The 18,218-nt window shown below is 36.0% G+C and overlaps 1 protein-coding gene across 4 annotated transcripts in view; it reads right to left on the reverse strand.

The window, feature by feature from the left end:
* The window catches only part of Eip63E (cyclin dependent kinase Eip63E), a 122,377-nt gene that overhangs the window by 59,652 nt on the left and 44,507 nt on the right, over positions 1–18,218 (reverse strand). For 3 of the 4 annotated variants that reach the window (XM_068286805.1, XM_068286802.1, XM_068286803.1), the window contains exon 2: positions 12,522–12,599. The gene's annotated coding sequence lies outside the window, so the exon portion shown is untranslated. Of the gene's footprint in view, positions 1–12,521; positions 12,600–13,289; positions 13,333–18,218 lie in introns of those variants that run through there. The other variant, XM_068286804.1, reaches the window with a different exon arrangement.

The raw sequence follows: 18,218 nt of genomic DNA on the forward strand, positions 1-18,218 counted from the left end.
GAAATTAAATGTTGGCTTTTCAGTCCATCTTAAGGAGTGATACAATTGGAAAGACATTTAAAATTTCTTATCGATTTTATAGAAGATTTCTAAGGTAACAAATGCAATGCCATGATTAGTTACAACTTTTAACCATTGGGTAACTTAATTTCAAATTGATTTCCTCAGAGAGTGTTAGAGTAGAGGAATGCAATGTATTTCATCCTTGCCACACAGTGGGCCAACGACTGGAGAGGACAAAGTTTGCTCAGTCAGTAGATGTAGAAGGAGGAAACTTGAGGAGTTAAATGTTTAAACATAGACAGTTTGAAAAGCCAAACAAAGGACTTTCGAAGGGCGAGAAAATTGCCACAATAAGCCATTTGAAGGGCCAATTTGACAACCTTCAGGTGGGCACTTAATCAGTACGTTTATCTTTAGCGACAAGTTAACGAACATTTGAAGGTTAGCAAATTGCAGCAACAAATTGAAATAAAATCCTTGAGAAAGACAGCAAATGTTTTTCTATCTTCTGGCAGGGTATTCAACTCTGACAACAACAAATCAATAGAAACAACAATAATTAGGTATCTTTCTCATTTTATCTTCTGTCATAACAATATAACCAAAACCATTCTGGATTCTTGATGTTTATGGTCTTGCAACTAAATTCAAATGAACATTATTTCTACTTGGCTATGCCTTTTCATGCAACACTTCCTCATCACAGAAAAAAAAAGAAAACCTGTAAAAACTAAATGGAAAATAATTTTCAATTTTCTTTTCCGGGCTAAACAAGGACTCACTCAACTGAAACCACCAAATTCACCTTATCCACAGGCAGAACAGGACAGACACAGGATGCTAGAAATATTGTTGGAATATATACATATATTTGAGTTGAGCCTTAGTTATTTCTGTTGTCCGTTTTTTTGGTTAAAAAAAAGATTCGTATATAAATGTTTTCCAAAAACCAAGAAGACGACGATTTGACTAAGGAGGAGGAGTCAAAGGAGAAGACCGGTATACAACGGTAATTGTAGACGGTCGGTATGCGCAGCTTGTGGTTTAACCAACCCCAACCCTCCCACCACCAGTGTGTGTGTGTGTGTTTGTGCTCCTCTTCTTGAGGAGCACTGGGCAGGCAGCCAAGCAAACATTTCCACCAGAGGAAACACACAACAATATGAGAAAATAAAGAATTGCTGGCCAAGCTTCTCTAACAAGCGAGACAATGGCCAAAGGCTGTAAATTGTTGCAATAGGGGTGGAGGAAGAGATTGCAAGCGGAGGCGGAGGTGGGGTGTGGCTTGGTCTGAAGACAAAACATAACAACAACAACAAAAACAACTGGAATAATGTGGAAAATACAGACATACACCAACAACGCTCCGACGCCTTGTCTAGAGGAATGTCTACTTAAAGCAATGCCTCTGCAACTGTAATTAAACCGCTGCACCTCAAACTTTGCAAAGTATTTCTTTCGCCAGCCAATGGAATCTACTGCAAAATACCCTACAATAGATTTTTGCTTATCAAACAAGCTCATCCATATCCCTAAGTTAACAATGTAATCATCTGTTGCTCCCGTTGATCAAAAACAAATGTATTTATATATAAACAGATACTTTAAAAGGTCAGAACTTCTGAGCTAAGTTATTCCTACCCTCTGGGGTTTTTTGCTTTTTGTGTCTTTACAGATACAGGGTAAAAGAAAATGTGCGAAATGCAAAAGGCCCACCCGAGTCGAGAGTCAAGAGTGTCAAGTGCAAAGATATGCAAAAGAAAATTATATGAGTGCATGGGGAGGCAGGCAGTCGATCCTAGCATACGAGAATGGGAGGACGAAATGCCGGCAGTGCAAGAAGGAAATCATTTTACGGGGCACATATGACAGACAATAAATGAAAACATGCTTGTTAGATGGGTGAGGTGAGATGAGTGAAAATACAAGGAAGCCATTACATTCTGCAGGTGAACACCAGTACATGGCATATGTGTGTGTGTTTGTTTGTGTGTCTGTGTGTGTGTATGTTGTTTACGTAGCAGCAACAAAGTCAACACCTTGAACCAGTTTAGGAAAAAAGAGGAAAATTATGACAGAGAGTTTGAGGCAGAAAGCAGCAACTCAAAATAATGAAGTGCGAGGCAAGCAAAAGTCATTAGCGAAAAGACGCCCTCTACACACGCACACACACACACACACACACACATGACACCTTCAACTTGTGGCACAGTGGTTAAAGAACTGAACTCCAATATTCCATGCAATTTCAAAAGCAAATTTTTCTTTGAATCTCTTGTATTTGTGTATTTGTCTTTTCTTTTATTAATGGTGGAAAAACTAAATAAGTATAAGAAATCGGAATAAGTATAAGAATCCAAGACTTGGTCATATAATTAAATATAAAACACAAATTGATTTACAAATATTTGGAAGCAGTGTGCCTCATGAGGAACAACAGGGTGGGCCTGTTGTCTACATTTCACTTTTGTTGTTGTTGTTGTTTCTGTCTTTGCTGTCAGGAAATGCAGTTGGTGCAAAGAGTTTGCTGGCATCAGCCTTAGGCTAAAGAAATTCTACACGAGATGCCTTTACTCTCCCTTCTATCTTTTTCACACACACAAACACCACGTGTCCATGTCAAATATTTAACACTTGGTTTATTTTGCATTTGTTTCAACCTCCTGGCACATGGAAATTAAATGTTTACGCTTTTTGTGGCAGCAAGTGGGCGACGACGACGGCGATGACGAAGGAGATGGAAATAGAGGTGGAGGTGGAAGTGGAAGTGGGAGACTATGACATCGAGTCGAGTCAAGTCGAGTCGAGAGTTGCGTTGAGTCGAGTTGAGTGGCAACAAACCAACCAAGAAGAACAAGAAGAAGCAAAGCAAGCAAAATGGCAACCAATTTGCGGAGACGCGACATAGCCCAAAGCCTCAATCACACACACACAGAGAGTATAAACCCAGAGTATAAACCCATGCTCAAGCTCAAGCTCAAGCCCAAACCCAAACCCAAAACCAAATCCCAACTTATGGCCCACGCAATCAATGCGGCAGAAATATATTTCACAATTGTTGAAATGCAATCAACAGTCATTCAAGCGACAAGCCAAATGCTGTACAAATCACGTAGCATAATATTTTGTTATTTTAGTTGTTGTTCTTGTCGGGAAAAGGGCTTTGGCAAGGCAATAGAAAAATGGCTGCGAAATGGACGCAAGTTGGGGGAAGCAATGCATTGACAAGCATAAGTCAGTGAAATATATTCAGTTAGGCGAGAGAAAGAGCGAGAGAGAGAGAGGCCAACGACTCAAAGGGGGGCGAGGGGTTGCAAAAGTCAATGTATGAAAAGCGATTTTCAAAGTCACGCGCAGATAGCAGAAAAAATGAAAAAAAAGGGGTGCAGCAGTCGCAAAAGCTAAGGGAGTGGAATAGTGGATGAAATGCTAGGGGATGGGGGCAAGAGCAGATCCTACAACATTTATAGGGGACGTATGAAAATTCTCAAAACAAAATGCTTAAACAATTTAAATACACTTTTTCACTATAGTTTAGGAAAATAAAAGAGTTAAAATTCATTTAAAGTATGTTTTTATTAAAAGTTCCATTAAACTTCATAAACACGAATCGATAACATTTAAGAACTAAACAAATCTTGTGGCAAATGTGTTAGACTCTTAAAACTTTATAGTGTATGTAGACCATAACAATAAGAGACATCAGTTGAGAAGGTTCTTCGAAACGAAAGACGGAAAACACATTTCTATTAAAATGCGAAAAGCCTTTTGTGGTCGCTCTTGTTGATGTTTGCGCTGCCTCCAAATCTACTCCCACCCTCCTTCTCCACATGTACCTCCGACCTTCCCTACTTCTCCTGGCTCTTGGCACTGTTGTTCTCGACAAGAAAGCCAACCTTTGCCTTGTTTATCACTGACTACAGCGGCGGCGGCTGCTGCTGCTGCTGCTGCTGTTGGCATTGCACTTTGCATGCAAAAAACATAATAATCGGGCAAAAAAAAAAAAGAATGTAAGAGCGAGAGGATGAAGTCAAGAGATAGTTATTGAGACAATGATCCAATATCCAGTTACCGTGTATTATGTGAGAATGTGACTTCTAACTAATTAATTAAAACACACCTAATCCAGGTTTTAAGTTTCTAAACCAACCGTTTGGTGTTGGTTTTTTGTTGTATATTTTCTCTTTACTTCTAGAAAAAGAAGCCATAAGAAGCACTTCAGATTTCTGTGGTTTATAATAAGCTTTGCAAAGGTCTTGAGCTCATTACAAACTCATATAATTGTAAAGATTTGAAGCCCTTATCTACAACAAATTGATGCGTCTCGATATACCTTAGCATTAAGTGGCCTGTCTACAGGGTATGTGGGCAACAAAAAAAACGACCAAGAAGAAGAAAACCATTCGCGAAGTCGAATGCCTGACTCTGATCGCAAATGTCGTCGCCGCCGAAAATAAACAGAGGAAAGAAACCCCATAGATAAACAATAAATAAGCACAAGAAATTGCAATTGAAAACTGCATTAAAGAAATGAGGAAACAAACAAAGCAACAAAATAAAAAAAAAAAAGAAGAAAAAGCAAACAAAAAAACCACGCAAAAAAGAGAACTTCAAGTCATTGAACGAGTTCTTTCTTTTTTCTTGTTCCCAGCGAGACATTAAGGCGGCAGCTAATTGTGAAGACCCAACAGACTGGTGACTCTCAAACTGTAAACTAATTGAATTCAACAAACGTTTTTCTCTTCTTCGTTTCTTTTTGGAGGAACAAAAAACAAAAAAGAAATCCAACAAAACAGTCAACAAAACACACAAAAACTGAATTTTTTTTACGATTTTACTTTGAAAGGTTGTGAATTTCACTTAAAATGCTTTTATTATGGGCTGTACGCGATGGCTACAGCAAATACCCATACAAGCCTCCCACCCACCATCCTCCATGCCCTTCCCAGGGACTATTCCGACAGCTACTGCGACTGCGATTGCGACTCCGACTCTGACTATGTATATGCTCTTATTCAAGGCACGTTCCCGACAAACGTTGACGCTTCGTTGGACATGACCGAAAGCGCAGGGAGTAAGGGAACACTGGTAGCTAGAGCTGGGCATAAGAGGCGTAAAGGCAGAAAAAAAACTTTAGTGCTTTTTTTTTATCCAAGAGACAACACATGTACAGGTACATCATGGGCCTTCTCATACCACACACGCACACACACTCAAACATGCCGTTTAAAAACAAATTATCGAACATGTACGAGACGCCTGTCATTGACAGAGAAAAGTAAAATAATAAAAAAAAGAAATATATAGGTATACATAGAGAGAGAGAGAGAGGGAGAGAGAGACAGAGGGAGTCAGATAACAAAAGTCAAAAGAAATGTTGTTGTTTATAGACAGCAACAGCGACTCAATGATAGTAGTGAGTAAGCGAAAAGAACAAGAATGTGAAGAGATTTTTGTTTCTGTTTTTGTTTTTCTCTGTTGTTTAACCGGAAGGCAACTTTAGTGCATCGAAATTATACTCATGCACACAGTTCATCACGCACCTGCAGTTCTTTTTCATATTTACCTCAATTTTGTGTGTGTATTTTGACAACAAGTCATTCAGAGACAGGTAAGAAAGACTCATTTATATAATTAACTTGACTTGACTAATTTAACAAACACTAAATGATCTATGAATTAATGTCAAATAAGAAAATCATTAAGAAAATCAACAACAGATGAAAAATAATTTATATTATATTTATTTATTGAAATCTATGTTTACATAAATTGCATTCAAGTGTATTCTCCTTGAACTATGGCACAGGTCACTGCCTCCACTCCCAATGTCAAATATCGGCACAAGTGTGTAGTACCTCTCTAATAAAGGTATATATGCATGTGTATTTTAAGCTAAATTACCCAAATTTGTTTTATATATAGTACTCAAATACTCACAAGTATTTGCTTTGAATGTGCAGAGCGTGAAAAAAAAACTCTTTTTTTCTACTGGTTTATTTTTTTTTTTTTTTTAAACGTTTTTAATGTTTTCAGTGAAGGAGACATTAAATGTGCTTAAGCAGGCGAAAGATCATGTGCGTGATTACTCCTACATGCACATACACATATGTATGTATGTATGTGTGTATATTTAGTATATATATTTAGAGAATCTGTTGGCAGATTCTCTCGTCTCAATGGCATGGCACATATTGAAAACGGCCACCAAAAGCGGATTTAGCTTATATCTTTAGATGAGACGCTTTTTCTTTTCACAAATCAGAGCGTAAATACAATGAAGTCGACTCACATATGTGCACAGTGTATACATATATATATATATATACTATATATACACGATGAAAGGCATTGAAAGGCAGAAAAAAAAAACAAAGTAAAGAGAAGAAAATCGAGACGCCAGAAGCGATGCGTGTTTTGATAGTGCAAAAGGCGCTCTAAAGCATTTTCTATGGCCTACAGTGATAACTCCATTTAATGATATCACATAGTTAAAGTATTACATTTTGTTTGATAGCTTTAGAAAAAATCCTTGATCACTTGTCGTATACTCATTTTAGAGTAATGGTTTATTTTCGGCCGGGCAGATAAAAGATCTGTTTCATTATGGAATTTTCTTAAAGTCCAGAGTCCTGCACATGAATTGCAGCCTGATGGCCTTTAAATTTCATTTATGTTGATAGTGGGTCTTCACTGTAGTCACATATGCGGGCCATAGTCCACATTTGTCCAGTTGGGCATTGAAAAGACTTTCGTTGAGAGATTGAGGCGAGCACAAAAGAGGAAGCATCAGCAGTCAGCGGCCATTAGCTGCTTATCGCGCATTTTTTGTCATTGAGTAGCACAGCAAATAGTAGGGAACTCAAACATCAGCGATTGAGCATGTAAGCGGGCGGGGATAAAAGTGGAGGGGCAAATGGAATGGCTGAAGTTGCAGCAGTGAGCTCAAGTGTAAAGTTATCAAGTGGCTCACTGCTGCTGGCTGCTGGACTCTGGTGAAGCTGCTGCTCCTGACTGGAACAGCCCAGCCAGACAGTAGTCAAGGGTTAAAGTCATAGACAACGTGGAGTGTGTTTGGCTATGACGGCGACGGCAGCGGTGGCGGCTAGTGACATAAAATGTTATCAAAAGGGATTATGACAAGACCAATACACACACACACATACACAGAAAGAGCGGGAATGGGAGAAGGATAAAGTGGTTGGAACAGAGCGGAAAAGAACTGTATCAGTAGCACAAAAGAGGCAGACAACATCGACTCAACTCGACTCAACGCTCTATGAGAGTTGATGATATCGTTGACAGGCCGCCCTAAAGGCAAGGAACTAACCAACAAACAACGCTCAAAGTCGAAGACCGTTTGCTGTTTGGTCATTGCCATGAAATACTTAAATGTATATACATATATATTTGCACAAAAGGAGCAAGCAGCAAGCAGGCAAGAGGCGACCAAACGCAAAAAGAAGGAGTCAAGTTATCTCAAAGATTGCTTCAAAAGTGACTAAAAAGAAAAACCTCTGTAGATAAGTGTCACAATGTTGCTGCTTTTTATAGGGTTAAGTGTCATGAAAGTTATTTCCCTTATTTCTAAATAAATAAAACACAACTGTGAAAATATTTATATAAAGATTGTTATAAATTTTAGTTTTTTTCTTTCTAGAATCTTTAAATAACTTAAATTTAATTGAAAAACTGTCTTTAATCTCAAACAAACGAAACGAAAATTAAGTTTTCTTTTAGTTTACAAAATGCTATTGGCATTTTTTATGTCTTTTAAGAAAAAAGGTTATCAACCGACAGAATGCAGGAAGCAGAGTCTAATCATAATCTAACAATGTTTTTTTTTTTTTGTTGTTCTACTTCTTTCAGCTTATAGTCAAAGTGAATCACTTGAAATTATCTATAGCAAGAGAAGAAAAACTGCTACAAGAAGAATCATAAACAGGCAAGCTTCGACCCTCTCTCTCTCTCTCTGGGGGGTACAACTTGTGAACGACACTTGGCAGCTTCACCAAAAAGCCGGAAAGGAGAGATAAAAAAAGAGATAGATACCAGAGAGAAAGAGAGGGAGAGACGAAGTGTAAGGTTTCATATTTTTCATATACCCTTTCCCAATGAGTTTGAATAATATAAACATAGACTGGAGGCAGGTGTTTAGGTGACATTTCCACATAAAATGACTTAGTTTCCATTAATCGCATTTAAAGTGAATGAAAACTTATCTCCAATTCTAGCTAAGGCGTTATATTTTGTAAACAATTCATAGAAAATTTGAAGAGAGTATACAAAATGCATTATAATGTTGTCGGAAAGTTTCATTTTATTATTGTTTTTCTTCTTTTTTTCACTCAACATTCTCTAGTTAAATGCAATTTACTTAATGTCTTGTCTTGTCTTGCTGTTGCTTGTTTTCCTATATTACTTCATAACTTTTATTGCCGGCATAATTAGAAAGAAAACCCGTTGAAATTAAAAAAGAAGGTAACAGCAACAACAGCAGCAAGCAGCAGCAGCAATTAACGATAGTTAGTTAAGCTTACTGCCTTCACACTGACAAGAAAACTGACAAGTCTCTTGACTACAGTTAGGTTTTTGAGTAGTTTGAGTAGTCTAACTATTGCATAGTTGGTGCGACTACTACTAGTACAACTACAAGAATGTATGTATGTATCTATCTAGCCTTGACAGCAAACTTGCCCGTATCAGTAGAAACATGTTGTTGAAACTACTGTGACATTCTGTTCTTCTCTTCTTGTTTTAAGTTGCAACTTGGAACAACAGAGCAGCCAGAAGAAGTAGCAGCTGCTCAATAATGCAATGAAAACATTTAGACTTCAGTCTCTCGCTTCATTCGTCCGTCTATCAGCCAAAAAGGGAACTTTGTCTGCCAATGTTTTCATCCGAAATTCGAAAAAAAAAGATAAGAAAAAAAAAAAGAGGAAATGAAAACCGAAATGTTTCTTCAATTGCAAAATTTATGTGCTTGTCATTCAATGGCGAAATTGTGTTGAGAACTGCATTGAGAAATTGTTTTCTTTGGCTCAAGGATTGCCCAATTGTTGTGATGAACAAAGATAGAGAGACAGAGAGAGCCAGGAAGGAAAGACGGTGTGGAATAGTTGAGATATGTTGATGGAATTGATTACTTTTTTTGTAAGATTTATGAGTTTCTCTCACACTTTTAAACATGAAAATGTTTCTACAAAAAATAAAAATCATAACTTTACAGACGGATTCTGAAAGATTTTAAAAACTAATGACTTCAATTTTGATTCCATAAATTCAAAATTTGTAAAAAACTAACATACAACTTGGTCAGAAAAGTTTAAAAGTTCTTACAAATTTGTTTAAGTTTTAAAATTCTTGATAGATGAAAACAAAACAAATTTTTTGCTTACCAGTTCATTAATTTTGTTTTGTTTTTTTTTGTTTTTACTAATTATATATGGTTATTTTCAAGTTGAAAGAAATATTTTCTTGATTTCTTGCCATTTATGGATGTTAACTCTTGACTACCTCATCTCACACTATGCGGCGCGGCTCATTTCTTGAATGTATTAAAAATGTATATCAATATACAAAAACCCTAACCATATATGGTCGAATCATTATTACTGAACTATTATCCAAACTATCGCATTAGCCATGCTTCGGCCAACAAACCAACGGACCAAAAAGACAGAGACATCGATATCTAGTGTATTTGTGTATCGCTGACTCAAACCTAAACCCGCCTCTTGATATGGATAAAACAGCTGTTCAGCATTGCCGCACAGAAACAACCAAAGTGGATTGGTTTGGTTTGGGTTGGCTCGGTTTGGGTTATTGGTATTGGTTTTTTGTTGTGTTTGTAGATGTTGTTGTTTTTGTTTTTGTTAGACGAAAAGAGAGAGAGAAAACAAAAAAAAAAAAAAACAAAACTTGTTTCTGGCATGAAGCATGGAAAACAAACGATTGTGGGCGTTGAAAGACAATTAGCCGCATGCCGCAAAATCAAGCGGCCGAAACGGGTTTCAATGTACGACGAGTACATATGGAACTATGTGAGTCAACTAACTTCATATACATATACACATATTTGTATAGGGGGGAATGCGGCATCTCTACATAGAATGTGGGAGAATGTATGCATGTGTGTGTGTGTGTGTGTTTAATCATAATAAGCCGAGGCCTCCAGCTGAGCGCAGCAAAAATATGTGTGTACGTAAAATCAAAAATGCAAAATGTGAAATTTATACAGGAAGCCTGCAATCATTTGCCCTATAAAGCACACACACACACACAAAAACCGGCAGAGCCAACCAATGCATTTACACTGTAAAAAACCAAAAACATAATTATCAAAAAATATGTCAAAAAGAGAAACACAAGTTACTCGGGAATGTCTATAATAATTGTACATTAAGAACAAGTGAAATGGAAAAATGCATTCTCATCACTTTCTCAATATTTACAAGAAGCTCTGAAGAGAAACCTTGGGAAATATATGTCATATTTGACGCAACAATTTCTCAACAAATTTTGAATGATATTTTTTTTTGGGAAAACAAATTTCAATTCAACTTCATATTGTTGTTTATGACAAATGTGATGGTTCTCTGTTTAAATTCATTTCCTTTGCTCCCCTCCCTTCCGGCTTCCTCTCTATGGTCAGCCCCATTGAAGCTTCCCACTTGCAGCATGTCAGTCAATCAATTCTTCTCTGTTTTCAGTGACTACATTCAATTACCCACCAGTTGGGTTGGTCGCCCTCAATACTCAACTCAACTGAGCTGACAACCCCAAAAAATGTGTTTTGGACCATTAAAAAGCTTTTCCTAAATGACTCAACATTGACAGTGTGTGCGTTTGTCGGATTGTCGTATTTTCTGTCGGGTCAGTCGCGAATATTTGTTTTTGGGGTATTCTTTATTTGTGTCTGCGAATTCGGTTTGTTTTTTTTTTTTTTGCATTCGTTTTTGAATGTGAATGAGAATGAAAAGTTGCGGGCAGCTGCAGCAAAAAAATGCATTGAGGCAGAAATTGAGGCAAGTGAAGAGGTTTTTTTTTTTTTCTCGCTTGGTGGGTGAGGGCCGTCCACTGATAATGTGGGAAACTAAAAGCAAAACAAATGAAATGCCATGGAATTGAGGCAAGCAAAAGTTTCATCACAAAAGCAAATCAAAAATCAAGTGCAGAAAACAAATGAGTTTATGGGCTTAAAGCAACTTAACTTTTCAAAAGGGATTAAAAAAAAAAGAAGAGATTTTATTGGCATTATCATAAAGTTGAAGGATTATGACAAAAAAAAAAAAAAAAGTTACGATTTTCATTTTCACTGGCTGAAAGATTATCCTCCAACATTTTAGAACTAAAGCTAAATGGCAACTGTGATTAAGAGCTTTACGATGTCATCATTTTAGAAAAATAAAAACATTTGAGACTATGTTTTGGGCACTAACCAGCAGTACATAAAGTTTCTTGAAAACATCTTCTCACATACATAGCATTTGCCATTATTTGGTCTTAAAAAACCAAGAGAATTTGATTTTAATGAAGTTTACTACTTTATGTTCCTACACAGCAAAGTAGTTAAAGTTGGTTAAAGGTTTTTATCACCTTGTGTATATAAACATTCAAAGCAACAACTTGTTTTTTTTTTTTTTTTGGTTGTTTAACCTTTTGCGTTAAGTAACATAAAAAGTAAATATTTTACACACTAAACTTCTTTTAAAGATCACAAAAAAAATGTTAAAGTTTTGTTGTAATTATTTTGACCCTTAATGGTAAAAGTTAATCAACTGTTTCATCACAAAATTTTATAACGTTTTGAAAAACTTTCCCTTGTGTCTCGACTAATTTATCGTATTACCTTAATAAATTTCATTGTTTACGTATGAGTGAATGTACATATGTATATGCATTTTCCAAAGTGAAAAAAAATGCAAATTTATTATAACTAATTTCCACAAGCCACCGATGAATCACTTATGATGACATTTTCACATTGCTTAATGGCAATGAAAAACAAGTTTTAAAAGCCACAACTTGATATATACATAAATCTTACTATATTACCATATTCACCAACAACTGCACCCACATAGCCAACTCTTTATCTACATATATCTATAAACTACAGTTTACAGTCCGAGTGTCTGTGTCTATCTGCCTATCTGTCGCAATCAATTTCATGTAAAAATGGCTAGCTTTTGTTTTCAAAATAGAGTATTAATAAATATTTATTATACAAAAGACACAGAGATTAGTTGTGTTGACAAAATCTAGTTTAATTTTCTTTAGGTTTCTTATGTGAGACAATCGTTGGTTTCTATTTTCAAGCTACTTGTTAAACAATTACATGTGCCAATAGGTAATAAATTAATAAACTTTAACAACAAAAGCAATCCCAATTTAAACTGACTTTTAGTCATCCTAAACAAATGATAGTTTAGTTTTCATTGTCTACAGACTCTTTTCTCTTGATGAATCATTTGCCTTTTCTTATAGATAACAGTCAATAAAAAATGTCTACTTACTTAATCTGCCGAAGCTATGAGAGAGCCTCTTTTAAGCTTTTTGCAGGGCGCCTCCTTTTTTCTCGCGCATGGTGACGCCTAAAAGGAAAACATGGAAGAAAAAAAAATAGATTAAAACAAATCACTTAATTACTGAAATGTGTCGTTTAACATGAGTTTTTCGAAAACATTTAAAAGTTTCCTATATATAAATTTATAATTTCCGAAATTGATTACAATGTTTTGTCTATGCCACAATTATCAAACCAAATACACAGAACAGCCACGGCACACAATAATAATAACAACAACAAATACACAAAAACACGGACACAAGAACTGACATTATAAATTAACATAAATCAGTCGAGCGTGCTCTGCCATAATAAATATATGTATGTATGTATATATAAACATACGATGTACGATTGGAGTGCATATAGGACGACCCCAGAGATAACATATTAGAGGGGAGAGCTTGGCAGTGGGAGAGAAGGGCTGTCAATGATACTGGAGTGGAAGTTGGAGGATGGGAAAATAGGTGGGGAAAATGAAAAACCAATTTTCAATAACGCAACTTAAAATAGAAAATGCATTTTGTAGTAGTTTCCATTTTGGTTCGATACGTCTCAATGGAAGTCCATCGACTTTTCTCATCTGCCCATCCATTTATGTATATAATTTGGTTATTATTGTTTTTCGTTCCGCCGATCAAATAATAACATTTAGCAAACTTATTTCAGTGTTCATTGAGGCATGAAAATTGTGTTTTCCAACTATTCATCATACTTTTCCCTTTTGGCGTACACTCTTCCTCCATTCGAAGCATTCTCCTTTTATTATGATTTTGGTATTTTATATAAATTTATGTATATTTTATTTCTTATTGATTCTCGTCTTACTGTTCACTAAATAAAACTGTTAAATTAAATTATAATTGAAGTTTTTCATTTGTTTTTGAAGTATTTCAATAAGCTTTTTCGATTCTGTTTTAACCACAAGCCTACAAAAAATTTCGATTATAATTGAAATCTTTTATCAAAAAAACAATTGTTTTTTAAGTTAATAAACCATTTTATTAACTAAAGAAAATGGGCTCTATAAATTAAAATTTTTTTTGTCATACCATTTTGCAAAATACATAATTATAAAATTATTGTCTACTATGGAGAAAATGGAATAATTAATGTCATTAAAATGCTGCTGTAGGTGGTTAAGGGGAGTGGCTGGTAAAGAGAGAGAGAGAGAGAGAGAAACATACTTTGATGTCAGTACTTGATATTATTTTTTGCTCTCAAACAAAAATAATTTGCCATCAAACTCATTTATTTACATTTCATAAAGTCTAATTAGATGTCAAAGGCAAATGACAAGAGTATTTCGTTCTCTCTTAGTCATTATGTTCTTTTTTTCTTTGCTATTTTTGCTTTTTGCATGCCTCACTGGCCACGCCCACACTTCAATACTATTAAGGCTATTGAACTCAATCACCTGTCTGCAGTTTCTTCTCTCTGCATCCGCCCTCAACTCTTGCCTCGCCCAATCTCTTTGCCTCAGTTCTGTCTCTCACAATCTCACAATTGAGTCATTGCGGGAGGGAGGGGGACGAATTTGTCTGCCTTTGACATTGATTTTGATTGCAAACTTGCATCTCATTAGAAAGATAGAGGCAAGTGGCAAGTGACAAAAGTTTTGCTTGTTTATTTCTATTTGGTTTTAATTGAATAAGTTTTTAACCGAGAAATTGGCCACACACCAAAATGACTGAAAAATTGAATTTGTTGTTGTTGCTGTTGCTGATGCTGTTGTTGGCTTGGTTGTTTGCATCAAACTATTAACATTTTAGTGCATTTTATGCAAATTTTTATTGTGTCTATGTGTCTGTGTCTCTTCAATTTACATGCAATCAGAGGAGTTGTTTAGGGGTCTTGTCCGATGTCAACCCGCATCAGCATCATAATCACATTCCCTTCCACCTACACTCTTGTTGCTCATGGTGTTGTTGCTGTTGCTGTAGTTCTTTGTCTATCCACCCATCACCCGTTCACGCCCGCCCCCATACCCCTTTCTGGGTATTTCCTTCTTCCTCTTCTCCATCTTTGGCTATGATTTTGAATAGCTATTTTAGAAGTCAACAACAGCTTACAGTTATGACTATGATGGCCTGTAATTGAGTTGGAGTGTTTTTTTAGGGCAAGAGTCGTGTCGAAGCGGCGTTGAGGGGCAATCGTAGAGGGGGACCATACATAGAGTGTATAGGTTTGGGTGGGGGGAGGGTATAATATGCAAAGTACTTCATACCATAAATTGCTTTGCTCGACTTGCTTTCGCTTGTATTGTTTAAGCCAAATTGCTTTTGACAACAACAACCACAATAACTATAATACACAAAGGAGCCACAAACGATATCTTGACACTATAGAGAGAGAGACAGAAATAGAGAGAGAGAGAGAGAGAGCAACACTTATCATATGATTTAGTGCTGGTAAAATGAGACAAAAAAATCAAAGAACAAAGTTAACCATTATATAAGGCGACGTTTATATACCCTGACTAAACAAACTACAATTAATTCTTCCTACTATATATTCCTACTATTTATATACATATATGTATTTTTCCCTTTCTCTAATTTAGAAAAAATTAAAGCCCTATTGAATTAATATTTAGGATTTTCTAGGCAAGTGTATACAAGAATTGAAATGTTCATTTATTTTGTATTTCATGTTTTTTTTTTTGTTGTTTTTATTATTATTTATATGTGTATTTAATTGTCCAAGTCAGTTTCAGAGTTCACTTCAGTTTGGTTAACTGGATTGTTGGGTTAGTGGGTAGCTCTGGCTAAATGTGTCTGCTCATGCTGGAGGTCGCTCCATAGAGTGGGCATTCCACATCCACTAGCACCAGCAGCAACAACACCAGCATCTGTATAATCAGTGTCAGTTTTATGGTTCTGAAGAGCTTGACAAATGACTTTTCAAGTGCCAATTTCCTTGTTCGGTGAGGATTTGAAATACATAGAGTAGGAGCGACAGAGAGAGAGACAGCATCAGAGATGGAGCGAAACTGACTTTATGGCGGAAATGTGTATGAATTATGATGAATAAAATATAGAAAAAAAAAAGAAAAAAAACAAAGACAGTTGTTTTTAAATGTAGTGCGTTGGTTGGCTTAACTGACTTTAATGAAATATAACAAAAAGTATTTAAACTGTATCTCAAGGAGGAAAAGCTGGCAATAGCCTGGTTGGATACTTTATATATTGAGTGTTATAGACATAACTGGAAACATTCGATTTGAATTCTGATAACCTCTAACATAGTTAAAAATACTTAGCTGTAGACTAAATGTTGTAAGCACAAGTCTTTTATTATTAAATTCTGTCATCTGCTAAGTCATAAAGTAAATTGTCATTTGGCTAATTGTGGACAGTCGTCTGCCTCTGTTTCCACATTGCATTACAACAATTAGCCATATATCCATAAAAGAAAAAAATGGGCAGCAACAACAACCTCATCATTATTATCATCATCATTAGAAATATCATTCACAATTTTCTTGACACATGCCAGGCAAATGAAAGAGATTGAGGCAAAGAAATAACTAAATACAAGATGAGCAAATTTATATGATGAGAACTTTCTATTTCTTTTCGCACTCATTCTACTTCTCGCTCTGCTTTTCTTCGGAAATTTTCTTGTTAATGACGTAATTACTAAGGCAACAATCACATAAAATGCCGGCAAAATGACAAACCAAGAGAAGGCGAGGCGAGTAACCATGCCATGTTCTGTTGTCATGGCGTGCCACACGACGTATACGTGACATTTTGGCCATGCCTTGCAACGCGGCCCAACAGCAGCAGAAACAGCAGATATTCGCTCGTTTCTCATCCATCCATCCATCTATCCATTTATCCATCCATCCATTCCTCTTCATCTCACAATGTTTTCTGTCATTTTTGGGCTCTTGGCCAAAGTTAAAAATGCTATGCAAAAAACCAAAAACTTAAAATGTAAACAATTCGAATACCCTGTAGTTAACAATGATCAGCATAATTGAAGACCATTTAAACAATTCAATAAACAATTCACTCTGCCCAAACTAGCCATCTGCAAGTACTATAGGGTATACATATTCTGATTCTATGCAAGTGAAAATAGAAATGGTGAGTAAAATTTTTGCACACCAAAAATATTTTGACACTTTTCGTTTGCTCCCAGCGGGTGGGGATAAGAGATCGGTCTGGTCGGTCTAAAGGGGTAGAGAGGGGAGGGGGCTAGTTGACAACCAGCTGACTAATTGTAAGAGGGGCGACAGTGTAAAAGAGTTTAAGTGCTGCAACATTAGGCGACCGCTGACGGAACTGAAGAACCGCAACTCAATGATTAAATGGCTTATGAACGATGCTTGTAAAGGGGGCGAAGGTGCAGAGGAAAAATGCTAAATTCCAGTGGCTAAAAATAGTCGAGTACGAGACAAACGCCACACGGTGAGATGGAAACTCGACAGCGCGTTAGACTTATGTATATTTGGAGGGTGGGGGCAAAAGTAAAATGGGTTAGTGTCGATGCCATGGGCGATCAATCGATTGGAAGCCGGGTGCCTATGTCTGGTTTTTGTTATTGTTTTTTTTTTTTTTCGTTCGCTGTTGTTGTTGTGCGTTTTGACCTCGTTGAACTCGCCAGAGTGTTCAGTGTGAAAGGTTATAATTGATACACCCGAAGGGGACGGACGCCAGCCAACGGTCAGGGCATCCAAATGAGCCCGAGTTCAGCATAAATGAAATTCAATCCATTTCCACTATTTCGCATTTTTCTCTTCACCAATTATATTAAATTGTATGCATTTTGTTTTGCTTTTTTTAAGTGCATAAGAAGATTAGCCAACTAAAAGGGAAAGCGTAAACCGATTAAACATTAATTAAAATGCTTGTGTTTAAAACTAATTAAATCAAATCTAGCTAAAAGTGTGAAAAATTGCATAAAAATATTTTCCTAATAGCTTGAGTCATTATATATTTTCTCTCTCTCTTTCTAAACTGAAATGCTTATTCATTTCTATGTAATTTTTCTAATCTTTTAGAGAAAGTGTCCGAAAATCAAAAGGAAAATGCTAAACTTGTTTGACATTAAGCAAATGCAAATGTTTGTTGCAATTTACTAGTTCCATGGGAAATAATTAATAGCTGCTTATCTTGTTTATGATAATAGGCTTAGTCAGTAAATATCACGACCTTTGAATACTATATACATACATAGCTATAAATAACTAATTTCCCTCTACACAATTCACATGACATTGGTTAGAAAAGTCTAACTCCCTATATCCAATTCGATCTTATAATATATTCCAATGCCACTCAACTAATGAAATGAAATTAAAAGATTTGTTAAATTTTGTTGAAGTTTTCAAGTGGAGAGCTTACTAAAAACTTAATTGATCTAACTTCAGGGGAATATTTCTTTTTAATTATTTCACTTTATTTATTCAAAATATGTATACCGATTCATCAGCATTCCATTAGCACATAACACACATAAACACAAAAAAATAACCAAAGAGTAATAAAATTAAAAAACCATCAAAAATTATACCAAAATATAAATAATTCCCCCCAGGGAAACACACACACACACACATATTGTAGCTTTCTGCTCCTCTTCTCTACTCTCCATCATTAGATTGAATGGCTTCACGCCTTTGGGGCCTGGGGTC

This window comes from Drosophila tropicalis, unplaced genomic scaffold (genome assembly GCF_018151085.1).
Source record: "Drosophila tropicalis isolate 14030-0801.00 unplaced genomic scaffold, ASM1815108v1 contig_463, whole genome shotgun sequence".
NCBI lineage: Eukaryota > Metazoa > Arthropoda > Insecta > Diptera > Drosophilidae > Drosophila > Drosophila tropicalis.